The sequence below is a fragment of the Canis lupus genome, chromosome 4 (assembly GCF_003254725.2).
Source record: "Canis lupus dingo isolate Sandy chromosome 4, ASM325472v2, whole genome shotgun sequence".
NCBI lineage: Eukaryota > Metazoa > Chordata > Mammalia > Carnivora > Canidae > Canis > Canis lupus.
Genome location: NC_064246.1, coordinates 85,618,918 through 85,644,015, shown reverse-complemented (window position 1 = coordinate 85,644,015; position 25,098 = coordinate 85,618,918). Strand labels below are relative to the sequence as shown.

The following is a 25,098-nucleotide window of genomic DNA, read 5'->3' as shown; positions in this document are numbered from 1 at the left end:
ATCAACCATTTTATTTTATTTTAAATATTTTATTTATTTATTTATTTGAGAGGGAGCACATGTGCCAGCGTGACCAGAAGGAGGAGCAGAGAGGAAAGAGAGGGGGGGGAAAGAATCTTGAGCAGACTCTGCACTGAGCGTGGAGCCTGACATGGTGCTCAATCTCAGGACCCTGAGATCATGATCTAAACCAAAACCAAGAGTCTGACACCTAACCCACTGAGCCACCTGAGTGCCCCGATAATCAACCATTTTAATTATTATCTTAAAAAAAATACCTTGTAATGAAGAAATCACACATCTTGATTGCTGTAACTGTAAGAAAATGACTAATTTTGCCTGAATACTGCTAAAAGTTGATATCTTTAAAATCGAACTTCCCAAATACTGACATTCTCCATTTACCTAAATCACCACCAATATAAATGGCACAGCTATCTGAGAAGTAGCTTTTGCTGAAAGTCTAGCGCCATTTGCCTTCCTCTATCATACATCAGTCTTACAAAATTTCTCTCAAGTTTTCAAATCTTTCACCTCTCCTGTATCTGTCGCAATCACTAGAGTATATTGCCCCTCACCTGGGCTACCACAATAAGCTCTGTGATATTCTTGTCCTGAAGTGATTTCCTGTCCTCTTTCCCTGCGAATATGTACAAATAGTTGGATGATCCTCATGCGAAAAGTAAGTTGTTTACTTTCAGTAAGAAGCTCAACAAATTCTTCCACATTTTTCTTCAAAGTACCTTCTAGCTTCTACCCTCTGCACCCATAATTCATTTGCTCAAAAAGGAAAATGAGAAGGAAGGAAGGAAGGAAGGAAGGCTACATCAACACCATGTCCTCTCTCCACCTCTAAACTCTGCAATTGCCCTCGTCTTACCCTTTACCTTCTCTTAAACCTAAAGCAGCTTCCCTCCTCTCACAAGGAGGTAACCCTGGCTCTGTGCCCTGGAGTATTGCATCAACTCTTATCATTTAAAGAAACGTAGTTCCTTACATAATTCTTTTAGTTTTCCTAAGTCTTGAGCTATCCCCTGCAGCATACAAATACACTCAAACCCTTATCCACCGGGCTTTTCATCCCTCTCTCATTTCTCAACAAAGCATCTTAGATGATATTGTCTACATGCTCTGTCTATAACCCCTCAACCCCATTCACTACCCACCCTTCCAATTTGGTCTCCATGGATACATTCAATCAAAAATTAGTTTTGGGTATTTCCCTTCCTTAATATTTGTCACTCTCTCATTAGCATGTGACACTGTCAATGGCTTTCTCCTTCTTGAAATAATCTCCTTTTCATCACTAGAACCCAACATTCTTCACTTGTCTGTTGTGCCTTATGGGCGATTTCCTTTTCCAAGGCCTTAACCACCATCTGAGTGATAACGCCATGCCCAATCACCAGGCAAAATCCTTCTTCAAGCTCCAGACTTAAGGACTTCACTGATAGTTCATAGAACTGATCGTTGATGAAGCCTGTTCACTGCCTAGAGACCTGCACAAACACATCTGTAATGAAACCGTGTTAGGTTTATTAACTTGCTGAAGCAAGGAAAGGCATACACCATGGAACACCAGGAGGCCTCCCAAAAAGGGGGAGGTAGGGAAGACTACTCCAAAGAAACAGGATTATTAGAGTCTGTCATGGGCTTGTGCAAGTAGAGAATGGCCAGATTTTGTGAACTGTAGTTGCCGGAACAGTCAGCAATTTTATATTTGGAGGCCAAGAAATTCTCCTCTTTAATTTGTATGTCTCGGGTCTTACCTTGGAAAGGACGGGTCTAAACAAACAGATGGACAGACAGACAAAACAGGAAAAAGTCTTAAATGTGTTTGAACTTAGTTTGTGATGTACATCATGGCCTGCCTGGAGGAAAGTCTCTATCTTATGAGTCAGGAAACATTTCTGTCTGAACTGTGTTCCCGCTCGCCAAGTCACAACCCACTTGTCCGTGGGTCCAATATTCAGTTCATTACTTTAACTCTCCATGTGGTTATCATGAAGATTTTCCACATTTTAATTCTTTTCAAAGCAAAAAAAAAACAAAAACCATAATATCCTTTTCTACGGATTTGATTCATAAAGGGTACTCCTATCCACTGAATGGTTAGAAGCATAACATTTTCCTAGTAGTTGATTCTTTATTTTCTTCTTTCTAATGGGCATTTTATCAATACATCTTTCATGCCTAATTCCAAAATAGATCTCAAATTTTTCACCTTTCAAAGTGCCACTGACTCTATCCTATTCCAAGCCTCGATTGCTCAACTCCGTGTACACCAGAGGCTTATGAACTAGAAAATCCAACCGGTCACTTTTATGCTTTTGTAGCCAGTGCTTTCATCTAATTAAACTAAAACCAACAGCTCTTTAAGTAGACCAAGGGCAGGCTCTGGTTCCCTGGAGCTCGCCTATCTGTGCAAGCTCCCTTCCCGCACTCTCCTTATTTACTTCTATGCTTTAGCCCTAGGGCCCCTCTTTCGATTCCTAGGAAATGCCAAACTCTTTTTTTTTTTTTTTTGGAAATGCCAAACTCTTAAATAATGACTGCATTTTTCTGTCTTTCCCTGGCTTGATCTGCTCTGGAAACCCTCCTTGTACCACTGCATAAGCTCTTTAATGGCTGCTTTCTTTGCCTTTTTAGATTCCCATTTAAAGGTAATTTTCTCAGAAAACTCTTGCAGGAAGAACCTTTCTCATTAGATAAGCTCTACTGGTTAATCTTGAACATGAATTCAAATAGCAATTACCTACTTGTTTACTTGTAGTTTTGTGTTGAGGGTACAGAGAAGGTCATCATCTTCTCTAAATCCTAACATTATAGGGAAGCAAGGATCATTTTTTTTTTTTTTTTTTACTAAGTGCATAAACACAGTACTTACAATAGTATTTATCACAAAGTAGTTTTCAGTAAATATTAGTTGTATATATACACACACATATAACAGTTATTATTACATGTAAAAATACAACAAATTAATAATACTAGTTCATGAAGTTATTAAACAATGTAATTAGAATCCTACTTTAAGTCTCTGAGTCCATGACTAATCATATTTCTATTTTAACACATGGACTCTTCAAATCACTGATTTTCCAAATGACCATAATTAATATATTCTACTCATATGGCAGTTTCCATCTTAGGTTTGCTTAAAAGGAGATATTTCTTTAAAAATGTAATAGTATGTTCAGTCTTTTCACCTTGGTTTCTCCAGTTCTTTTATTTGCAAATACTCCACAAGTAATTTACTTTAGTCAAATATGAAGAGGTGACTTTGAGATTCCCCTGATTTTAGGGAATTCTAGAAACTACTGTGATTTCTTGCAGAATATTTTTATTTTTTTTATTTATTTATTTTTTTTTGAATATTTTTATTTTGATACAGTAATTTCTCCTATTTTTAAACTTCTCTGCTCTAGAAAATGTTAAAATATGTTATATGTATGTTAAAGGTATTATAAAATATTTTATGCATAAAATACATAATAAATATTAAAATCAACTAAATGCCACCAAATCTAAAAAAAATAAAATACTACACTACAGTTCGGACCCAGTCTGTGGCATGCTATGTTTATATCCCTTACACTTGCCACTCTCAAGAAAGAATCTTAATTTATTGTTCATTTTTAAAAAATTACTATAAGTCTTTATACCTCTCCCAATACACAAATTCCTGTCAATTTAATCTTTTACCAGTTGGAAATGAGAAAAAGTTATAATTGTAAACATATCAGATTTCTCTTGATTTCCTTTTATTCTGCCTTACACATTGGCCCATTATTTTGTGAGCTCATCTAGTGAGTCAGTAACAACCAATGGCTAGCAAGGCACACCAGCAATTTTAATTATCTAGCGTTTTCTAGAGTCAGGATACTGAGGTAAGTCACAGGCCTACCATCCTGTGGTAGGCACTTTTTTGTCAGATGCGTCATTGCTCTACATTGTAAGTAACCACCTTTTCAACTTCCATAGCCTATCACTGGAACTAATATCACATATTTCTGTTTGCTGTAGCAAATCCACATGATTACCTATCTCTTTCACTTGAGGGAAAGCAAACAAGCCCCTGAGGGTAATAAACATTTATTTCCTTTGATGAGGCTAGATGAAGTTGGGTGCAACAAGGAAAATCCACAAATATGATCAATATCCTTGAAAATAAAATTTGCCTCAAAATATATTTTGTCTGTGATTCGTATCTAAGATAAATTTATTTTGATTCACATTATACGTTAATTTTGTTCTTTATGAATATATTTTCTTTTAATAGGTACTGTTGGCAGTTTCTTCATGTTAATCTACAAGCTAACTTATCTGTTTTAGTTGTATCTTTTTTAATTTTGATTTGCAGTAAGACTATTTTTATATAAAGACGTAAAATTTGTCACTTTTAAGAGTCTTCTGGTCTTTATTAAAATTATTGTTTCTTGTTCCTATTTTTATGATCTTTTACTTTTGGGGGGCACTTGGGTGGCTCAGTCAGCTAACCATCTGCCTTTGGCTCAGGTCATGATCGTTGGTTCCTGGGGTCAAGCTCCATGGTGGGCTCCTTGCTCAACTCGCCCCTCTCTCCACCCCCTGGGGCTCATGCACACACTCTCTCTCTTTCTCTCTCTCAAATAAATAAAACCTTAAAAAAATTTTACTTTTTTAAATATGCATGTTACCATTTATTTTATTTTATTTTCTATAATTTCACTATCTGGAACCTGAGGACCTCGTTGCCTCAGTGGTATTTCTGTTGGCTCCCCTCCTTTTGTTTTGTAATTTTCCATTGTGATCTCATGTTCAATTGAGTTCAGTTAATGGAACCTGTAAGCTGGACTTTACTCCTCAGAGAGAATTGCATTTTTTAATGACAAGTACTAAGTTTGATACATCCTCTGGACTATGTTCTGTTAACGATGTTTTCCTGAATCTGAGGCTAATAGTTCATAAAAATTCAAAAATTAGCTATGTTAGAGAGTATTTTTGTGATTAAAATTCTCAGGGTGCCTTTTTGTCAGACCAGAACTTGTTTCTTTGCTATCATCCTGGTTTTTGCACCTAATTCTTAATAGGATTGAACTTTTGGCTCTGTGGCTGCTGTTAGTGGAGTTTTTCTTTCCAAATACTAACATTGTTATAGTTCATGTCTTCTTTCATTCCCTTGGGATAAACTTTAAAAATGTTATTCTCTAGTCTACTGAAATTAGTGAATTCCTTTAGGAGCTGGAACTTTTATTTCAGCTTGCAAGTCTAGTTTATTCCTCCTCTTTGCTTTTTGAATCTTGGTTGTTGCTCTTTTTTTAATGTAAGAAAATAATTAATTTTTTTGTACTTACAGTGATTTTCTGTTTAATTTTGTAGTGAGAAGTTTTTGCTTTTTAGCATGCAGGATTTCCAGAAACAGAATTTTTGCTATTCATTTCCTAACATAAGAGATTGAAATAATTGTAAGATATCACAGTCAAAAGGTCCTCAAAAATTAATTGGAATAAATTTTCTTTTAGTGCCAGACTTTGTCCTATAATGCAGCTGCTAAGTAATTATCTGTCATTTGCTTAAAAACCATGAGAGACCTCCTATTCCATGGTAGAGTATAAATGTTTCATTTTTTCCTCTATTAAGGCTTAATTTTTATCCCATTAAGTTATAACATTGAGCATCTTATTGCTTTTTTTGTTCTTTGTAAAAATGAAATTCCTTCAAATTTGAAGTCAACTTTCATGTCCACTCACTATCCTATCATTTGCAAAAACAAAATAAAACAAAACAATCAAAATCATATAAACATAAGTCCCCAGTGTATTGTGTACTTAAGAAAAAGGATCAACACTACTCGAATTTGTGATGTATGGTTTGGACCTGATCACCAAATCTTCCTGGGGACCGGGAATGTTGTAAAACTGTTGACTCAAAAAATACCACAAAAAGCAAAAATTCACATTCTAGAATCCCATTTGAAACATTTTAAAAAGCACTTTAAAATAGACCTTGTAAAACATAGTCTCTTAAGGAAAACTCAAAAATAACATATGAGTCTTGTATATTTTGCTAAGGTAAGCAAACCACAGCCCAGATGAAATGGCGAGATAGAGGAACTCCTTGAAAATGGACCATCCCCAGGGAAAAGTCCTGCAGAGAGAAATGGAGAACTGTCAGTAGGAGAGGCAAGAAGGATTCTAACTGACATTTCAGAGCACAGAAAAAGTGGATTTATAGAATAACCTTAAGAAAGCCATAGAAATGCAAAATAATATACACTCGTTTCTCTGGAGAGGTGCTCTCCGTAAGAGAAGGCTATGGCATTTAAGCTGTATGTGCAAGTTATACACCTTCAGGAATTCATAAAGCAAAATTAATCCTAATATAAAATAGGGCAAAGATGAATAGATAACAAGGAATATATTTTAACAGGTAGGGAGTCTTGTAATTTTTGTTACTTTTTTTGAAAAAATAATACTCAGATGTAACCTTGCCCATGGATATTTATAGAGTGTCTATTGGCTCTCATTCGAGGTCTTGCTCTTCGCTACCCTGGATTCAGTTCACTTCAGTAAATTTCACAGGTGGTTCACACAGTATTTTAAAAGATCTATCAGGATGTAAGTTTGAATTTTTCAGATGTCTTATCAAATGCTGAGTATAGTGTGATAAATTTACAATGCTTTTGTTTTTCATTTTCTAGGGGTACTAAATAAGTATTGGTATACAAAAATATTATATGGAATACATTTCTTTGTTTTAAGGTTTTATTTATTTATTCATAAGAGACCAAGAGAGAGGCAGAGACACAGGCAAAGGGAGAAGTAAGCTCCCTGTGGGGAGCCTGAGGTGGGACTTGATCCTAGGACCCCGGGGTCATGACCTGAACCCAAGGCAGAGGCTCAACCACTGAGCCTCCCAGGTGCCCCTATGGAATGCATTTCTTAAGTACTGTGTACATACTTAAGATTCCTCTGCTCCCCCCACTCTCACCCCCTGTAAGGAACATACAACATCTGGTAGAAAGCAAAGTATTTTAAACTATGTTGTGAGAAAATAAAATCATGTATACAATTTAATAGATTGATCTGAGCTCTATTCCCGGGGCATTTTCTTATTTTTGAATTCAGCTTGTAATAAAAGAATATATGTTCCTTGAAATTACTTTTTCTTTAATGACATCCACAATATCTGAAGTGATCCTCCAGTCCTTTCTGGTTTAAATAGCTGTAAAGAATATTACATTAAAAAAATCAGACAAATTCATCATGTATCAAAATTATGGGTTACTAGGGAATTTCTTAGTGAACTATTCATATGGATAATGAAAGGCGACTCCATTACTGTTGCAGCTTCTGTGTCTTAGTCTTACATCTCTTTACTTGAATTCTCTATTTTTTCCTTCTAGACTATATCATATGGGTTTAGCTGTCATTAAATGAGCACTTGTGACTGAATGTATTCTCATTACTTTGATTTAGCTCTTAAAATAAATGAATTAACAGGTTTTTCTGATGGTCTATGTTCATATACTGGCCAGTTCTTATCAAGTAAGATCTTAGTGTTAGAAATTCCACTTAGTTTGGGAAATTTTTCATGTTTTATTTTCCTCTTGGAGATTCATAATGCATTTTATTATATCAAAACAGTGAGAACCTGTGTCCTAAAGATGTATATTTTAAAAACTTATTTAATTCAGCGTTTCTGAATTTATTTGCATTGGTAAACATACTGCTTAATCCTCTAAAGTTTTCTAAACACAACTTGGGAAATGTTGCTACATTGCAACAACAAAACTATATAATTTTAAGAAAGTGCTCATTAAGTTAATACATATATAAACTTGTAGATATTTTAGTGAATGTGTTATGCATTAATGCATATATTCAATAATACATTAAGACGTGCATTTTTAATATATAATCTCATGAAAACACTTATAATTGATATGATAGGAGACACAAAAATAAAACCAATATAAAATCTACCCTTTCATTAATTAAAAAAAAATTATATGTCATAAGTGCAGATCTATATCTTATCAAGACATTTTGGGCCTCTCTCCTCATGAAGCTTATAATATCTATGGCAAGTTAGTAAATAAATAACTATATCATAAAACACCATAAATATACTTGACTGTTGAACTTAATTTGTTCTGTGGGTTCAGAAATTACATTTTTTAAAGATTTTATTTATCTATTTATGAGAAACACAGAGAGAGAGAGGCAGAGACACAGGCAGAGGGAGAGGGAGACCATGCTCCATGCAGGGAGCCCGATGTGGGACTCGATCCCAGCACTCCAGGATCACACTCTGAGCCAAAAGGCAGATGCTCAACTGCTGAACCACCCACATGCCCCAGAAATTACATTTTAATACAAAGAAACACCATATTGGAGACCAAAATAAAGCTTGGAACTAAGTAGTATATTAGCTATATAGGGAAACAACACATGTGAAGAGCCGACTATGGAAAAGAGAGGAACTGGAAGAAAACTATATGGACAAAAGCATAGTTTGGTTCATGATAAAGCTGGAGAGGTGATAGCAATGAGAATATTCAGGATACCCATGGTCAAATTGAGAATTTCTGAACTTAAGAGAAACTGGGAAAATAATCACAATGTTTTCAGTTAAGGATCTACATTTTCTAATTTAAAGCATTTTCTTTATTAATTAAAAAATAAATTTGAAGAAGGCAAAATGAATATGGGGAATCTGATGAAGTCTGTTCTGTAATTGACTGGACTAGAGAGAATGATAAGGGGTTGGTTTCATGGAGTCAATGATTGGTCTCCAAACATTGATGAGATCTAAGTATCAAATATAGAGAGATGGATACTTAATATATTACTATACATTTATATATCAAGTATATCTTTATATATTCTTACTTGAATATATATAAATATATACATATATTTATAAATATTTTTCTCAGGAAGGGGTATATAAACATGATTTAATTTCCTGAATTGAGTAACTGGTTTATACAATATACTAACAAAAGAAACACCAGACAATAATTAAGTTCGATGAATAATTTCAATATTTCATGTCAGTTTCTGGTTTTAATCTAGTTAGTAAGTGTCAAAGTCTTCCAGTTTCTCAAGCATACATGGTAACATGAAGAATCTTGAAATTGAAAAAAAAAAAAAAAAAAAAAAAAGAATCTTGAAATTGTCCTTGACCCATCTTTCTTCTTACGCCTACATCAGAACTAATACTTCAATCTGCAATACGCAATATTAGCATCCTAATACTTATCAGCACTTCCACTGCTAAAACCCTTTTCTGAGGCATTTCATTCCTTAAATTATTTCAATAGCACTCCATCTGGCCTATTTTCTCTCCTGATCTCTTCAAACCTAAAGATCAACCAGAAATTTATCTTTGTTAAAATGTAAACAATTCTTGCCATACCTCTCCTCAACCCTGCTGAAAGCTTCTCATCTTACTCATATAGATCGGGTCGCACATGGGGCCTCCCTGCATGGAGCCTGCTTCTCCCTCTGCCTGTGTCTCTGCCTCTCTCTGTGTGTCTCTCATGAGTAAATAAATAAAATCTTTAAGGAAAAAAAAAAAAAAAGAACCCAAACCACTTATAATGGATGTATAAGGCCCTACTAGTCAGGTCCCCCATTACTCCTTTAACTTTACTATTTTATTTTCTTCTATATTCTTTGCTCATCCTTCATCTTCACCTTGCTAACACAGGCACATTGCAAGGGAGCTTGCAATTTCTCAAACAGACTGTCATATGTCTGCCTCAGGGTCTTTGCACTTTTATCTTTTGATTGACCTGGCCTTCCCCCAAGGAGCCTCAACACTACTTGTTTTACTTGTAACACATTGGCCACTACATCTAAAATTTCAATTATCACCCAAATATTGTCACCCTTTCCTCAGCTAATATGATGTTATTAATAAAAAATAAACATATTAATGAGTTTTGGTCTGTTCCACTCTTCAAAATAATGCTTTAACTATATAAGACAGAATTTTGCTTAGTTGTTTTTCTTTCTGTTTTGTTCATTATTTTTCCCCCTTTGTGTATAGTAATCATTCAATACACAGTTATTTAATGGATAGGTGGATGGATGGATGGATGACTATCCTGACATCGGTCTGCAACAAGACATCAAAAAAATTGTGAAGTTTGCATATTGGAATGGAAGCTTGAAGCTTAGAAGACAGTCTTTGCTGGACATATATGTTTGGCTCTTCTAAGCATAGTAATGCAGGTTAGAAACGTGGTAGAAAATATGCATTTCTAGAAAGAGTGTTTAGAATTAGAAAGAGGAAAAGGGTATCTTTCTTTCTGTGTAACTTGTAACTTCTATGTATGTAGAAACAATGGTGTATAGGACAGGAAACCAGGATTAAGGATATAAAAGGAAATTCAAGTTTGTGTGATGTCACGGAAGCCAAGGAAAGAAAGTTAATACCAACCAATCAAGTAAACAAGTAAGAAAACCAAAGTGTCATCAGAGGTATAATGACTGGTAAATAAGGATTAAGAGATATTTACTGGATTTAATTGATAGAGGCCACCAGTGATTCGTGAAAACTAAATAAACAAAATGAAATAAAATAAAATAGAAACCATGGCATAGTAAGGAAGAAAGATGAAAAGGGAACATAAATGAGAAATAAATTAATACATGGATAGTGCAAATGCAGAGAAGTCAGGAGAATATTGATAATGAACAGCAGAGTTAAGGTGGTAATTGGATAAAAATGAAGCATAAGAGGAAAATATTTTTAAAAGCATTTTTATGATAGGTTAACTTGAGTTTGAGTATCAGTATAAATATAATTGATCCAACATGATTGATCCAATATAAATATAATTGATCCAGGAGAGAGAATATGAGAGAGAGATGTTGAGCAAACAGAAGAAAGGACAATTCTTGGGCAATGTTTCTGTAAGGAAGGATGTGATCAGATTTCAAAAGGAGACGTGCAGGAAAGGAAGAAAACAAGTGTGAATGTAGGCTTATTTATATAGATCTGGTGGTGGGAAGCTGTGGAGATTGCCATTTGAATGTATCTACTTAATTGAGAGAATTGGACAAGTTAGAGCATGGTAAAGTTCTAAGTAGAGTATCTCAGATTTCAAAATATTTTTGTACCTAAAGGAGAAGAAGTAAGTTGTTTGGAGAAATAGAGTGAATCTGTGGAACAGAAATGGATGCCCAATCAAGATTATCCACCCTGAATGATAATGATTTTAACTTGTTCCCTTGATTTTTTTTTTGCTACTGCTCTTAGCAAGTTTGGTGTTGTAAGCATATGCCTCCATCGAATTGAAAGACAGACTGATATGCTATGTTATTGTACCTGGATTATGTTTCTGGTTTACATATAAGTTGCTGATCAATGTTTTCCATGGAAAGAAAATAACATTATACATAGAAAACGTTGTGAAGTGAGTTATTCACGTAATTCTCCCAGAGTTTTGAATGTTGACTATTTCTATGTCCTGCGGGAACATGCATATTTATAGTAGGTAGATGTAAATTTAAAACCTGTAGATTTGAAGTTTACTTCACAGGCCAGTCTTCTTTAGTCTCGATGCAATAAAAAGGATCAGCCACCTCCAAACTGGCAAAAGTCTACCAGAGAAATGCCAGAAAACAATGAAAGAAAGAACTATAATTCAAATATTTCTGAGATGTTTAAGATTTATTTATAAGTGCATTTCTGCATTCACATCTACTATAGAGATAACACTGAAAGAGAGCTTCCTTTAATTTTTCATATATATCCAATAACTTTACATAATCTTATTTAAAATGTTTTGGTAAAAATGGATTTGGGGTCAAAGAATTCTCAGAATGTTCTTAAGTATAAAACAATAAGCTCTAATAATCATGCAAAGTCAGTTCCTTACTAAAGCCAAAGGAGTGTTGTCAGATAAAATAGAGGATCCATATTTAAATTTGCATTACAGATAAACAATGAATATATATTTTTTTATAAATATACCTCATAGAATATTTGGACCATACTTTTACTAAAAAGGGGATACATTATCTGAAGTCAAATTTAACTCAATGTCCTGGGTTGTTATTTTGCTAAATTTGTGAATACTATACCAAAGAAATACTCACTATACTATAGATTATTTGTATTAGATTTCAGTGGATACACACACACACACACACACACACACTGCAATTGTTCTTTTATGTGAATCATTAATTTGCTTACAATGGGTTCAATATAGCAAACACTGTCGATACCCCACCTATATATCTTTAACAAATCCCTCTGCATGACAAAAGCTTCTTACTTCAAACACCTCTTACTCTGACAGGGCTTTTGCATATGACCACGGTAACTCTCTTAGTTCAGTGTGAGTCAGAGGGGTGTGTGTGTGTGTATGTGTGTGTGTGTGTGTGTGTGTGAAAGAGAGAGAGAGAGAGAGAGAAGGAGGGAGAGAGAGAAGGAGGGAGAGAGGGAGGAAAGGAGGAAATGTTAGTAATAGCCCTGGAGAGAGCTCTTAATGGCAGAAAGTTGGTAGACCAGTAACCCAACATCCTTTTTCCAGTTGTCCATAGTGGTCACTGCACAGCCACAATGTTTTCCTTCCCTTTTCTTTTGGATCTCACTCTTTCTCTCTGAAATTTCAGGAATAAATAACCCAGTTCAAGGTTTTGCACTCAAATCTTCACTTCAGGATTTTTTCTGGGAACATCTAGACCAATTTTCCTTTTTAGAAACAAAACAAAACAACAGCTTTATTATGGTTAGATTTATACTTTCCACTGGGGTCCTGAGTGGCTGAGTTGGTTAAATGTCCTCCTTCAGCTAAGGTCATGATCCCAGGGTCCTGGGATTGAGTTCCAAGTCAGGCTGCCTGCTTGGCAGGGAGTCTACTTCTCCTTCTGCCCCCTCCCCACCCCCTGTCCCCACTAATGCTTACTCTCTCTCTCTCTTTCTCTCTTTCTCAAATAAATAAATGAAATCTAACAAACAAACAGATACCCACAAACTTCTCCACTAAGGAATATTCCAGAATAATGGCTCCCATCATGTCTGAGAGTGAGGATCTGGGACCTGTTAAGGGTGAGAATTTATAACACCTGCTATGTGTTAGGTGTTAGGTGAGTTCCAGAAACCCATTGCATAAAACGCACTCCTGCTTCCAACTAACTCTTGTGTAGTTAACCCAGAACCAGGATCTATAGCCACTGCTCTAAGACCTGTTGCCACTAGCATAGACGAGTCCCTATTTGGTATGCCTGGGATGCCTCAGTGGTTGAGTGTCTGCCTCCAGCTCAGAACCTGGTCCCAGAGTTCTGGGATCAAGTCCCACATCAGGCTCCTAGTGGAGCCTGCTTCTCCCTCTGCCTGTCTTTCTGCCTCTCTCTCTCTCTTTCTCTCTCTCTCTCTCACACACACAGCTCTGTCTCTCTCTTTCTGTGTCTCTCATGAATAAATTAAAAAAATATTTAAAAAATAAATAAAAATAAATAAATTTCTCTTAACTAATTTGTGCAGAAAGCAACCTAATATAGTAGGAACACCGGTCTCCAGAATATGATGCTAGCTTTGACTCTAAAAAAACAGTTTTTTTTAGTTTCTGTTAATTTTCTCTTCTGATTCTTTTCCTGACTAGGTAAATCCAAAGAAAATAGGATATGTTGTCACATGCTTCTTACATTTAATTCTAAGAAATGTTATGTGCTCTTTTAGCTTGGAAATTATTTCAGAAAATCATTAAAACTTCAGTGCCAATTTCTTCCCCAGATGTGCATCATTTAAATTATCATTATCAAGGGAGCTCTATGTAATATGTTTGCTTATTAGAGAAGTATGTAAATCAGATTACAGGTAGAAGATTTTTAAATATTCTATAATTTATTACATAAATTATAATTTAATTACAAATAATTTAAATATGACAGAGTGTGGGTCTTTACAATGTTTCAAGACCAATAAAAGGAAACATATAAATTTGTTTATATTCATTGAAAATATTTGCTATCTTTCAAAGTTTTTAATAAAGTTAGGGATACTTATCTATCTAATGTTCAAATTAAAAAATAAATATTTGCAGAGTTTGGATAATTCATTTAAAAGTAGTTTTTTCCATGTTCTTAATAAGCTTCTGTAAGGATTTACACTTTTAGACAATATACTATCTTTTTACAAAAAGGAAAATTTGAGACCTAAGAAAGCATCAAACAAAATGGTTTAAAAAACATGACTATTAGTTACTCTGAGCTTATTTCTTTATTCCTCAACTGATTTTGTACATTGCTTTGAAGTGCCATTGATTTTATGCTAATTTTAATTATCATTATTCAACAGTGTGATTTTAAACTCCCATAATGAAAAAAAAAGAGAAGAAATTCATAAAGCACAAGCATAGCTTATGAGTCTCTCAGGATGGCTTTAATATTTTGCACAAATAAGTTAAGAAGAATAACTTCAGTTTTATCAAATTTTCTGTGACTTTATGACCTTAAGTACATCATGTAAAGCCAGAGTCTTTTGATTCAGACTCTCTTTTGCCATCTGCCAATCATAATATCATGTCCCTTCAGCCAAATATTCAATATTTCATTTCTTGAGAATCATCAACTGTTCTATTACACAGATGGGAAAACCAAGGTCTAGGATGGCTGGGTTGCTTTCTCAATGTTATAAGGAATATCAATTTTCAGAATTAAGGTAAGGACTGGAACTATGCATTCCATTTCTATTATTATCTTACTGCTGTCAGTGACATAGAAGAGGTTTAGGATTTTATAAGTTCCTTCAGAGATAAATTCTAAGTAAGTATTATTGTGAGTTCATGTTTGAGCTTGGTAATTAAATTCATGGTGAACTTTAGGAATATATATATTTTATAGCATTATTGTCCAGGAAATTGTTTGAGAGAGCATAATGATCCCTTAACCAAATTTCAGATAACTTGGATTCAGTTTTCACCTCCTTCCATATTAGTTAAATAAATTTTTTAATTTAATAATGTTCCACCCATACCACAAAGTAACTATACATATCAAAACAAATCATATGCTTGGAAATTCACTGGAAATTTTGAATTCTTCATTTGTATTTTTAAACTAATTAAGCTCTTTAAATTTTTTTTTGTTTGCAGTTCTTTGCAGCTTTTTACTTGCTTGGGCTAATTAAATGTTGAGAAGATAACAACTAGAGGCTCATTCTATTATTAGAGAAAGGATCTGTTTTCCTGTTAATACAAGAAAAGATCCTAGATCTCATTGCTACACACAACAACAGTAAAAATAATTGTTCATTTTTCATTATGTTGTATTGTGCATGTAAATTAGTTGGTTCATTGCCTATTACTTAAGAGATACATAGATACTATTGGTTGTTTTAATATTAGTCAAAGGAGGAAGAAAAGAAGAATAAACTGAAGAGTTTGATGGAACATCCATACAGTAGAACCTTCAACTCTGAATATAGAGTCTTAGTATGTTAACTTTTGGTTCCCAGCTATGTGCAAATAAAGAATATGCAATGGAGTTAAGGACAGAGGAATAAGATTTTGGTTAAAGCACTCTTTCTGCAAATGTATGACAGTGCCAAAATGTGAAGTATTTTAAAGATTGCAATAAGGAGATTGGACATCACAACAAAATGAATTTAGGGGAGAGACATGGAGTAGATTCTTTGACATAATGGCACTTGATGAGTGCCTTAACTAAGGAAATTTAAGAAGAGATGGAAAAGAAACAATGGAATCATCTAATGTATTCATGAATAAATGCATAATTTTAAAAATGAGTGGACAATGGTAAAAAAATAACAAAATCTCATTCTTTCTTCTACAGTATTATTAATTATTCGGGGAGTTGCAAATAGCATTGAAGAATTTTAAATAGTCGAGAAACCTGAAAATGTTACCTAACATAGGTTGATGGTTGAGAGAATATTGCAATGAATTTTAAGAGTATTTAAGCTTTTGCTCTCATGTTTGGCCAGTGATATTCTGATTTAACCCTGGAGTAAATCATACTCTCTACTATGGGCTTGAAAGAGTGGAAAAACATAATTTTGCTTGAGCTTTCCAAGAATAGTGGGGTTTTTTGGTTTGTTTGTTTGTTTTTAAGAATAGTGGTTTGCATTTGCTACTTTAGTCTGGTGAAGGGCTGGGAATACGGAGAGCTTGACTGCTAAATCACTTTAGTGACTCTTGCTTTCCAGCTGCCTAGGGAAAATATGACAGAGAGAGTCGTATTCCAAGCTACTCCATCCACAGACGTTCTTGAATTAGTAGCAGGCTCTGTATGACATTAATCTATACTGACCTGGCAAAGAAGCAATACAGTATTAATTATATGTTATTTAAGATACTATTATTATTATCATCATCATTATTATTAACCTTGTTCTTCATCCACATCGAATCACATTCTTCGAATTAAGTAATTGTGTGCAAAATGCTTGACCTTAAACAGATTAAACACAGCAATTTATAGCATGGTATCCGATTTTCTGGTCAACTGAAATCCAGTTTAACATGACATTTTAAGAAATCTCTTTTTTAAAAAAATATTTAAATTAGTCCTCTGTGCGTACGCGTGTATTTCTACATTTACAACTAAAAGAATAGCTCATTCTCAATATTATATATTCCGTATGATTAGAACATGGTATTTTCCGAAGAGCTTGCTGATCTAGAAAACCGAGGAATTTTTTTCCTGTCACATAATAATCAGGGTTTTCTTTTTTAATGGACTGTCATTGGTTTGTGTGGCTTTTACTGATTTTTACTTGATCATTTTTGGGGGGTCATTAGTAGAAATGGAGACATAACAAGATAATTACATTAACAAAATGAATGTTATTTCATTCCTATCATTGGTATATACCATTTCTAAGCATGCTTGAAACTGTCTTTGTTTCAATTTACTGAAAGGATGTTTAGATGAACAACTAAGAGGAAATTCTTTGGCCTAAGACTTCAGTTGGAAACTGACCTTGTAGCTCATCATCCCAGGTTTGTAAAATGTGGAATGAGGGAGAAATCCTACTACAAACACATGAGGATTAAATGAGCTGATCTGCCCACAACATATGGAGGTGACACCTTACATGTAAAATGTCAAGAAACGAAAAATCATTATATAAGATGCCTGAATATTAACTGTTATGTGATTGAAAATACTGGGTGGCTTATTCCTAGGACTCTTTCACATTAGATTTTATGCCAAGTGCAAAAGATGTTGAAGGACCAAAAGCCTGCATAAGATTTTTGGCCCTTAACCATTTCTCCCCTCTCTTGCAAAGCCCAGTTTGACCAACTAATGCTGAAACCACAGCCTCGGTCCAGCAGATCCTGTATAATGAGGAACCTTCACGTTCTCTATTCCTCTTGAAATCTGAACAGCTACGTAGGCTCCCCAGTCTACACACATGGCAGAGTTTCGGGCTTTCTGCTCCCAGAACTGTCATTTTGAGCTCTTCTCATCCTGCAATATATTTAATAAAGATTTGAACTAATGGTTACCACACATGTCGATGAGTTCTCTTCTGTCCAATTTCCCAGGACAGCGTTCTTCCAATTACCCAGTTGCAATTTTTCTGGGTAACAGATACAAGACGCTCAAGTACTATCAGAGAGATCCGTATCTTCCTTACTGCATGTTGGGCCAACCACATACTTCTGAACAATAGAGTGAGGAAAGGTGATTTTATTTATTATTTTATTACTTTATTTTCACAGGATTGAAAACTCTTCAACTCCTTAGTCATTCATTATTATATAAATGATAGAGATACCCTTCTTATACAGAGATGTGTTTCTCCATCCTTCACTAGGATAACGGTTCTCACTCTGGCATGGCTCAGTTGGATGGTTTCTTAGGCACAAAGCTTCTGTTTCGGTATTTTGGGGTTGAGACTAAAAATTTCCATTTATAACAAGTTCCCAGGCAGTGCTGATGTTTCAGGGATCATACTTAGAACCACAATTCTTGAATAGTTTTTATTCCAGGGCAATAAACTAAGTCAACTAAGCTACAAGGATTTTAGAATGTTTTCCTTCTCTTAACAAACAACTTTATTGAGGTATAATTGACATACAAAGAGCTGTACATATGTACTGTGTACATTGATGAGCTGGGGATGAGTGTTACCTTGTCTCCATCACCTGAATCTATGCCATAAACATCTATCGCCTCTAAAACTTTCCTTCCACCTTCTTTCTTCTTTCCCTTCTTTCTCCCTTCTTGTTTTTCTCCACTGCTGCTTCCTTCTTCTCCTCCCTCCTCCTATTATTATTATTATTGCTATTATTGTAATACATTTTTTTTATAAATTTTTATTTATTTATGATAGTCACAGAGAGAGAGAGAGAGAGAGAGAGAGAGAGAGGCAGAGACACAGGCAGAGGGAGAAGTAGGCTCCATGCACCGGGAGCCCGACGTGGGAGTCGATCCAGGGTCTCCAGGATCACGCCCCGGGCCAAAGGCAGGCGCCAAACTGCTGCGCCACCCGGGGATCCCTATTGTAATACATTTTTAAATATTTTTTATTTATTGATTCATGAGAGACACACAGAAAGAAGCAGAGACACAGGCAGAGGGAGAAGCAGGCTCCCTGCAGGGAGCCCAATGTGGGACTCAATCCCAGGACCCTGGGGGTCACATGCTGAGCCAAAGGCAGATGCTCAACTGCTGAGCCACCCAGGTGCTCCTGTTATAACACTTAATATAAAATCTATACTTACAGCAAATTTCTAAGCACACAATATAATAAAAATTTAAGTATAGGCATTCTGCCGTACAGTAAATCTCTAGGACTTATTTCCCTTGCATAACTGAAACTTTGTGCATTTTTGCACTTTTTCCGGAAAGCTTAGTTCCACAGAGAATATGTACTTTATTTCTGTTCTATAGCAGGGCAGTAGTTCTAAGATTGAGAATATTTACAAGTGGTTTGCATGTCCAAAAGAGGCTGAAAGAGCAAATATTTTGAATAGATACATTACTTGAATTTATCTACCTTATTATATAAGATAGTGCAGAGGATTTTAAAATTAGTTGATAATAACTGTTTTTCCCATGTGATTTTACATTAAAGTACCTTGATTTTAGGTATAAACTCTTTTTAAGCTAGAAATCCCATTATTTTTTTTAAATCAAAATTAGGTAAATGCCAATAATTTGCAAAATAAAACTATAGTCTTTTCTGAAGGCAAACTAATGCTGATGTTATGATGGAAAGGTAAGTTATATTGAATAAATTAACTTCTTAAAATACGATTAAACCCTCCGATGAGTAAGTAGTATATCAGATGTAAAACCATTTTCTTGATATCTAAGTCATTTCTGGGTCACCGAGGCTAATTTGTGTTCTGTATTTTTGTATCTCTGCTCTTTTAAATAACCTCTATGAGATTGCACCTCCATTGTTGCATATGAAATATGCAGCCACAACTCTCATTAGCTAAATGAGGCTAAGTCTTGCTCACCTTGCGAGTATGCAGCTACATATTCTTAGTGAAAATAGTTAGTCATGCATTTTGCATGAGCTGTTGCCCATTCCTTACACATCCTGCTCTGTACTTAAAGATGAATAAATAGCCTTTATCCTCATGAACATTTTATAAGACAAACATCTATGATTACATTATTTAGTTTAGTTCTCTTTTGCTGTTATACACAATATGAATATTCCATTTCCTAATGGACTTCATGCTAACCTTTCTGTCAGGGTATGCCTCCCAAAACTACTCAACAGTGAAAATCAACACAGTATTTTTTTTCCTAGATGTCTAATTAGAAGGTTCTCCAAGACCATCTTATTTTTATAGATAAGGAAGCCAAGCTACATAGAGATTAACTGATATATTTGCTCAACAGCATGCAGCTGTAGTCATACTCCTTCCAGCATCTAGTGTCCTACCACAGGATTTTTCCCACTCCACTGACTGAGATGGGACTATTTATTTATTTAACCTAGGGGGAAAAAAAAAAAACATGTAGTAGTTCTGTTAGTTGGCAACAAATAAAACTTGAGCATTTTTTTTTTTTGCTATTCTATCCTGTAGAATATACTAATAAACGTGGCAATTTTAATGATGTATAAATTGTCATTCCATGATCCCTTACACAAAGAAGTTGTAAATAAATAAGTTTTGAATAGGCCAAACACAATAGAATTTTAATTCCAGAAAAAAAAAAAAAAAACAATCATTGCTCCATATTACGAAAATGTTTGAAAGGAATTGTGTTATAAGAGTATATCCAAAGATCAGGGATCCCTGGGTGGCGCAGCGGTTTGGCGCCTGCCTTTGGCCCAGGGCGCGATCCTGGAGACCCGGGATCGAATCCCACATCGGGCTCCCGGTGCATGGAGCCTGCTTCTCCCTCTGCCTGTGTCTCTGCCTCTCTCTCTCTCTGTGACTATCATGAATAAATTAATAAAATCTTTAAAAAAAAAAAAAAAAAAAAAGAGTATATCCAAAGATCAAATTCTATAAATCAGCTTTTACAGACTTTTTTTTAAGTGTTCTATTATTTATTAAACAGAAATGAAGTTCTTTGCTTCTTCATCAATTCTCACAACTGTCCTGCATAGGATTTATTATTAATATGATTTTACATAAGACTACACTAAATTTAGTTCTCTTTGCATCCTATAGCTGGGAAAACATGACAGTAAAATTTGTAGCCAAGTCTGTCTGACTCAAAGCCACATTTTATTATTATTATTATTGTTGTTGCTATTATTACTGCGTGTGGGTGTTTCCCGAGTAGGCTTCAGAATGTGGTCAGGTAGAGAACTGATTAGTAGGACTAAATTTCAGAATGCAGAGCACACTTAACAATCTCTTCCGTTCCATCAAGATATGGAGAAGGACAAACATTATATGGTCTCATTCATTTGGGGAATATAAATAATAGTGAAAGAGAATAGAGGGGAAGGGAGAAGAAATGGGTAGGAAATATCAGAAAGGGAGACAGAACATGGAAGACTCCTAACTCTGGGAAATGAACTAGGGGTGGTGGAAGGGGAGGAGAGCGGGGGGTGGGGGCAACTGGGTGGAGGGCACTGAGGGGGGCACTTGACGGGATGAGCACTGGGTGTTATGCTATATGTTGGCAAATTGAACTCCAATAAAAAATAAATTAAAAAGAAAAGATATGTGATCTCTCTAAAGGATTAGCTAGATGTAGTTAATACTGAAATCATGTGAATTTGTGTCTACAGTTATTGTCCATTATGTGTTTTCTCCAGTTCAAATATTTAAAAGGAATTAGGTTATTATTAAAATTTTTTGTTATATTTCCCTGGTACGTATGCCTCTTAAGAGTTGCTAAGTTTCTATTGTCATGTCATCATTGGCCAAAATGACTTACCTCTTGTTGGCATTCTTGAGACATATGGATATATTCCCTATGTTCAATTTTTGGAATTTACTTCTGCTTCAAATGGTTTATTGGACAATGATTAGTTATATGTTTATATCTGCTCTTGTGTTAGTTCACTTTCATCTCCTATCCAATGATAAGACATATTTCACATAAATCATCCTTTTCTTTCACAGTAGAGGAGGGTTTGTGAGGTTTCACAGTTCATCCTTACGTAGAATGCCAAGCCTTTCCAGAAGCTCCACTATGGTAGGCTCTCAATTCCAACTATCTCCTTGGTGTTGATAGACAACCACATCTCTTTTCCTATATAGCCTTTGACTTCTAGTTCTGCAGCCTCCAGAAATCACATTCGGCTAAGATATCCTCCTGTCTACCTTGCCAACTGTATATATGTTTAGAGGATTTACTATTCTGGCTCTACCTTTTTTCTCTTCATTTTTATCAACTATTTAGTTTTCTTTGTTTCCTGTTTATTTACACTTACATTTACATGTATGTGCGTGCACCTGTGTGGGTGCATATGTAGGTATGTGTGATTATCTCTGTTACCACTACACGTATTTCCACATTAATCTATGACTTATTTGACTCACTGTCCTTCCAGATCTCTTTATGCATTGACTTTGTGTTCAGCTCAGGTTCATTTCTGAAAGAAATTATTATATTTCCCTTACTTTGTTTTGAACTGTGGCTTTATTGTACTTGTATTTAGACTGATTTATTACTTCTTATTAAAGGGAGGGCAGTTATCATCAAGGATTTGGGCATTCTTTCCATAATGTAGAATTTCTTGCTGGCAACTGCCTTCATTGGAAATGACTGCATTTCCAAGCTATCATGGCATCTAGGTGAGGCCACAGGATAGAATACCGGACAATAAAATGTGACAGAAATTATTTGTTTCACTCTTGGACTGAAATATACCTTGGAATTTTCTATCTCTTCTTCCATCTACTCATTGGATGTGGAGATCTGTGGTGAATCAGATAAAAGTAGATTCGCAACATAGAAGAATCTGGATTCCTGAACAATCTCATGATAAATTTGGGATAGAAATTCCTGAATGAAATAAAGGTGAAAGGAGAAAAAAAATGAGTGGGAAATATCAGAAAGGGAGACAGAATATGAGAGACTCTAACTCTGGGAAACGAACAAGGGCTAGTAGAAAGGGAGGTGGGCGGTGGGTGGGGATGATTGGGTGACGGACACTGAGTGGGGCACTTGATGGATGAGCACTGGGTGTTATTCTAGATGTTGGCAAATTGAACACCAATAAAAATAAATAAATAAATAAAAATAACTAAAAAAATAAAGAAATTCCTGCATGGGGTTGTGTGGAAAAATGTGTTTTTATTGTATCAAAATATTAAGAATCCAAGGATTATTTGTGCAGATTTTTTGGGAACAACTTCAAATATTTCAAATTATTTGAACCTATGATGACACTTTAAAATTATTTTTTGGTTTTATAGGATTTGAGAAGAATAAATAGGAATTTTCATATTTCATATCACTGATCATCTGTACTAACCCTCTAGCTCTATTATTCTGGTCATTGTTGCCTTGCATTTTTAATTCTTGAGTGTTTTCCATCACTGACTTATTTTTTCTTCTGTCTGACTCAAGATTCAGGCCTTTTGCTCTTAGGTCATTCTATTCTCCTTTCATGAGATATCACTTCTAAATTCATGTTTTCAAATCTTAAATATCTATATTTTATTTCAGCCTTGTAACCTAGGGTTACTGTGAACATTTTCTGTCACCCAATCATTGGGCCTCAACATTCTATTTTTGAAGGTTTTTTGAATCCACCTACTTGATTCCTTTCCATCTGTGCAATGAAACCTATGAATATATTCATCATGCATTATTGTAATTTTTACTTAACATTTATATTCTTTCTGACTATATATGTGTTTTAGGGTAGGGCTCTAGGCTATCTTCACCAGTCAACTACATTGTCTCAACTCAATAGGAGGTCAGTAATTATTTGTTAAGTGAATGAATGAATGAATGAATGAATGAATGCATTTTGACTGTCACTACTCTTTTCAAGGCCCATCTTCTGTTTTGACTGAACGTGACAGATTATACAAGAGTCTACAAATATCCATTAACTCTTCCTGAAGAAACCATGTTGGCCATGTAAGTTGTTAGTGAACCTGGACAGGAGAACCATAGTCACACTCCATCAGAGGTTTTAAGAGAAATGTGTGGTCAAGTTGTGTGTAAAGCTGTGCTCTTTTTCCTTTGTCTCCATACTGGCTGTATTCCAGATAGAAGCAATTTCATCAGCTTGAAACTGGGAAACAATATGAGACAAGTCCATGACAAAAAATGTAGCATGAGAGAAATAAATTGCTGCAAACCAGTGAAATTTAGGGGATCATTTGTAGTCTCATCATGAGTATCCTATGCTGACAGAGACGTGGGTTAATATATTTACTATTTCTTCTCACTTTGATCTTACTCTGTTCCTATTCTAGTTTAATTTATCTCCCTCTCCTTCTCATTTGATTTATTTTTGTTATAATTAAGTATAAAATAGAAAATGCCCATTGTACCAACCATTTAAAAATAATATGCTAAAAAGAATAAGAACAAAGTGTCTTATGACTCTCATTAAAATAATTTCTTCAGAGCTTTTGAAACATTGTTGAATTAAGATGATAAAATGGGATTAATATTTAAAAAGTAAAAAAAAATGTTAAATGATAATAGAAAATGAACATAGCATTAATTTTAAAAATTGAGCATATGTTCCTGAGACAGATTCAGTGCTGAGCTCCTGTCTATTTCACAGCAGCATATTATTCATCAGTTCATGAAAGCACTAGCCCTGCCATGGACCTATCACTTCTAATATGTTAAGAATATTGAACTGACTCCATGTTCAGCTTGGGAGCATTCAGGTGCATCTACATGTCATAGTACGTGATGTGCAAGAAATATATTCATAAGTACTCTCTTTTACTCTATGTACTTAGCAAACTATTAAATTTAACTCATTTTCCCTCACACAAACATGGACATAGAAAACTTATGATTACTATACAATGAAACGTGTCATCCTTTGATAAACTTTCCTAAAAAAAATGGTTTGCCATAGTCTTCTGCCTTGAAATATTATTATTTTCATTTTGTGCTTTAGAAATTCCCAATTAGCAAGAGTGATGGGAAATTTACTCTTAAACAAATGATCATCTGGAAAAATAAAATATAATGTATGTGTATATATGTGTTTACATATACATACTGCATGCTTGTACATACACATGTATATGCATATACATATTACATATATGTGTATATGGGTGTAACACATAGGTGTGTAATGTCTACGTATGTATATGTGTAATATATGGGGTGTATATACATATATGTATTGCATTTCTTAAAAATCTAATATTTAAGTAGTACCTGAGCTCCTAGAAAGAAATTTGAAACTGGAAAAGCATTAGGGAGAATTTTGCAGCTACTCTGAATATTTCTTAATGTTTTTATTTTTATGTTTTTTTTTAGAAGATTTTTTTTAATTGGTGTTCAATGTTTTTTGATTTGAATGCCATATTTTACAAAATATGATAGCACCATTATAAATTGCACCAACTTTTCTTATTCTACTAATAAGAAAACATACTCACAATGAAATAGTGACACAAAGTTTTTCCTGATTATCTTTACAGTCCATCATGGATGGATATGAACTGCCTTCATATGAAACACCTTGTAATAGTGTAAGCCCTTA

General features: G+C 34.6%; 1 long non-coding RNA gene across 1 annotated transcript in view; it reads left to right on the top strand.

Moving 5' to 3' along the window:
* Positions 1 to 25,098, top strand: part of LOC112652716 (uncharacterized) — a 57,557-nt gene that overhangs the window by 24,026 nt on the left and 8,433 nt on the right. The window contains exon 3 of the long non-coding RNA XR_004815098.2: positions 23,407 to 23,495. This is a non-coding gene — a long non-coding RNA (uncharacterized LOC112652716). The remainder of the gene's footprint in view (positions 1 to 23,406; positions 23,496 to 25,098) is intronic.